The 4,187-nt window shown below is 43.0% G+C and overlaps 1 non-coding gene across 1 annotated transcript; it reads left to right on the forward strand.

Annotated features, from left to right (window-relative positions):
* The first annotated feature begins 2,544 nt into the window (after positions 1-2,544).
* Positions 2,545-2,651, forward strand: LOC124557483. Its single transcript, XR_006968739.1, has one exon. It is a non-coding gene; the product is annotated as a U6 spliceosomal RNA (small nuclear RNA).
* The last annotated feature ends 1,536 nt before the right edge of the window (positions 2,652-4,187 follow it).

Genomic DNA, 4,187 nt, shown 5'->3' on the forward strand with positions numbered 1-4,187 from the left:
AAGTGTTCAACCACATGTGAAACGTCAACCACGACCTGCAACAAATGATGATGCCCAAGTAGGTGTTCTAGCTGCTGTCGCGCCTAATCCGCACAGCAGTAGCAAATAAATTGTGCGAGAATCGTGAATCTCAAAAACGTCGGTGTTGAGAATGCTACATCAACATCGATTGCACAAGGAATTGCATGGCGACGACTTTGAACGTCGTGTACAGTTCTGCCACTGGGCAAAAGAGAAATTACGGGACGATGACGGATTTTTTGCACGTGTTCTATTTAACGACGAAGGATCATTCACCAACAGCGGTAACGTAAATCGGCATAATATGCACTATTGGGCAACGGAAAATCCACGATGGCTGCGACAAGTAGAACATCAGCGACCTTGGCGGGTTAATGTATGGTGCGGCATTGTGGGAGGAAGGATAATTGGCCCCCCTTTTATCGATGGCAATCTAAATGGTGCAATGTATGCTGAATTCCTACGTAATATTCTACAAGATGTTTCGCTGCATGACAGAATGGCGATGTACTTCCAACATGATGGATGTCCGGCACATAGCTCTCGTGCGGTTGAAGCGGTATTGAATAGCATATTTCATGACAGGTGGATTGGTCGTCGAAGCACCATACCATGGCCCGCACGTTCACCGGATCTGACGTCCCCGGATTTCTTTCTGTGGGAAAGTTTAAGGATATTTGCTATCGTGATCCACCGACAACGCCTGACAACATGCGTCAGCGCATTGTTAATGCATGTGCGAACACTACGGAAGGCGAACTACTCGCTGTTGAGAGGAAAGTCGTTACACGTATTGCCAAATGCATTGAGGTTGACGGACATCATTTTGAGAATTTATTGCATTAATGTGGTATTTACAGGTAATTACGCTGTAACATTCATGCGTTCTCAGAAATGATAAGTTCACAAAGGTGCATGTATCACATTTGAACAACCGAAATAGAATGTTGAAACGTACCTACGTTCTGTATTTTAATTTAAAAAACCTACTTGTTACCAACTGTTCGTCTAAAATTGTGAGCCATATGTTTGTGACTATTACAACACCATCTATCACAAAGCGAAAAAAGTGGTCCAACTAAAACATTCGTATTTCTTTACGTACTACACGAATATGTAATAAAAATTGGGGTTTCTATTTTTAAAAAACGCAGCTGATAGCCGTTTGACCTATGGGAGCGCCATCTAGCGGGCCAGTCATAGCGCCATCTGGTTTCCCCCCTCAAGCTAGACAAGATCGTTCTTTGCAGTTTTTTCGTTTGACGCTTATTTCGTGAGATATTTGGTCCGGTCACGATCAATGGACCACCCTGTATATGAGAAAAAGTATCACTACGTCTGTATACTGAGAATGTCTTTATTGTCTCACACGACTAGTTTCGACGGTACATTACTGCCATCCTCAGGCCCCACCGCTGGCAAAACAGTATTAAGATTTCCTTGGCGCATTTATTGTCGTACGCTGCTGCAGGCCTGCCTGTACTACAGGTTTCAAAATAACAATAAAGAAAAAAAAGCATTTATTGTGGAGCCCTTCTTACTAGTACACGTGGGATAGCTATCCCCAGGAACCGTGTTGTCTCCAATGCACAATAAATGTACCAAGGAAATCTAACACTCTTTTGGTAGTGGTCGGGCTTGAGTATGGCCGAAACTACTCGAGAGAGACAATAAAGACGCCCTCAAGATACAGCTGTGGTGGTACTTTTTCTCATCTATTCTTAATATGACAATCAACCAATTTGTTGTGACTTCTGAAATTTTCCCGGCGTATTTCTTCTTCTAATAATTTCCGGGTATGCAGCCGGCAGAATGTCGACGGGATCCGGCTGCATACCCTGAAATTATTAGAAGAAAAAACCAATTTGTTATTTTGAAAGGGTAACGTTAAGTGTAATAAACACGTTCATACCTATTGTACACTTCAAAAACAAGAAAGTGTAATCCCTAATCATAGCATGTAAGCTTTCACGGCCGGCGTCTTCATTAATTAAAACTACCGGGCTGAATTGCCGTGGTCCATATATAAAACTACTTCTCCTTCCTGACGTTTCGTTGCCGGCTGCGGGCACCATCTTCTGAGGTGAGACCTCAGAAGATTTCCTTGGCGCATTTATTGTGGAGTCCTTCTTACTTGTACACGTGGGATAGCTATCCCCAGGAAGCTCTACTCGACACCGTGTTGTCTTCAGTCTCAGGAAGGAGAAGTTTTATATATGGACCACGGCAATTCTGCCCGGAAGTTTTACCCCTCTTAAGCCAATATGTTATTTTTGGAGTCACTTCTGAAGAAGCATTTATATCTGAACCAAAACCAACTAATTTATATTTGAGAACCAAAAACTCTTGCACATTAAACAAGAAGCCATAAAAGACTTCTTTCAGAGATCTAATATTAATATCTTGTATAGTTCCACTGTGTAATTCTTTGTGAACAGGAACTGACATTTTTATGCACAGTTTTTTTCTACTGTGCACGAAAAATTATATATCAATGTTTTCAAAATCGACTGTGTTCGTGTTGTACTCGCTTCGGCGGTACATATACTAAAATGGGAACGATGCAGAGAGCATTAGCATGGCCCCTGCTCAAGGATGACACACAAAATCGCGAAGAGTTCCACATTTATTGCTCTGAGGTTTAGGGCGCCATGTCACGGACTGCGCGGCCCCTCCCGCCGGAGGTTCGAGTCCTCCCTCGGGCATGTGTGTGTGTGCTGTGTTTAGCATAGCTTAGTTTAAGCAGTGTGTAAGTCTAGGGACAGATGGCCTCAGCAGTTTGGTTCCTCAGGAATTCACACACATGTGAACATTTTACCGGCACGGTAGATAAGCGTCTATGGTCAGAGGGTTACCTAACCTCTGTAATAAAAAACTGAGTGAATGGCTCAACGAAGAACCTGCACGGTTGTCATCGGACGTCCGCCCCGAACTACTGCATCGAACAACATACTACAAAATGAGATGAACAAAAGAAAAAAATAAATAAATAAAAAGTGGTCAGAACATCTGCCTAGTAAGCAGGAGACCCGTGTTCGAAACCCAGTCAGGCGCAAATTTTCATCCTTCCCATTAATTTCAATCAATGCCGGCACGTAGCCAATATTATCTGTAATACCTTTGTCTTAATTCATACCTGCTGCTGGCTCAATATTTATAATTAAGGCGAAACTGCCAATGATCTATTCACTGCAGATGCACACCAGGCTCCAACTCTTACAGGAATTGGCGAAACTCCGCGAGTAATGAGGATAATGTGCAAGGGGTACTACTTGTATAGTGTGCGGATTAGTTTAGCTAGCGGGAGCTGTGCTAGGGTGGCAGTTGCAGTCACCACTGTGTCTGGATGGCTCAGTGGTCAGAGCATTTGCCTAGTAAGCAGATTAGAATCCAGGTCCGGCACAAATTTTCAACTTGCCCCACTGATTTCAATCAACGCCCGCTCGCAGCCATTGTCTGTAATTTCTTTGCGTCTTCAACAATATACCAGACACATACTGCCACTGTTGACAAAGTCATGTTCACCAAAACCGATGGTCGAGAATCTTGACGGCAGATGAACCAGCCACACCTTCTCCGGTGCTGGTAGTCTTTCAGTATGTAACGTGCTTTCTGGATGTTTAAAGTTCTGTAACATTCAAGGAAAAAGAATCCCTGCTTTGTTGTATTAAAACAAGCAGTTGATGACCAAAATATATAGATTGTATTAGTTATAGTAGTAGTAGTACAGGGTGCGGCAGCGTTCATAGTAGGATATTAAAAACACACCATCAGCCAGTAACTGTAATTTATTTATTACCGATTATGTCAATTAATAGTTAAAGGTATGCCATTTACTAATGTGTAAGTCACTGTCCATTGCGTGGATTACTTTTTGAATATGACTCCTGTCAAATGATGCCCGCTCTGCACAACACATTCATCTAGGCGGTGTTGGAAGCTTTCTACAACTCGGCATAACGTATTCCCTAGGACACTGCCGACGGCAGTTATGATGCGATCCTTCAACTCAGGAATGGTGGCACTTCCTGCTTCAGGTAACTCCAAAGGAAAAAGTCTGCACATGAAAGGTCTGGTGAGCGAGGCGACCAGGAAATGTTACCAAAACGAGAAATAACTCTACTGCGGAATGTCTGTCACAAGAAATCCATGCAAATTCTGGCCAC

Source organism: Schistocerca americana, chromosome X (assembly GCF_021461395.2).
Source record: "Schistocerca americana isolate TAMUIC-IGC-003095 chromosome X, iqSchAmer2.1, whole genome shotgun sequence".
Taxonomy (NCBI): Eukaryota; Metazoa; Arthropoda; class Insecta; order Orthoptera; family Acrididae; genus Schistocerca; species Schistocerca americana.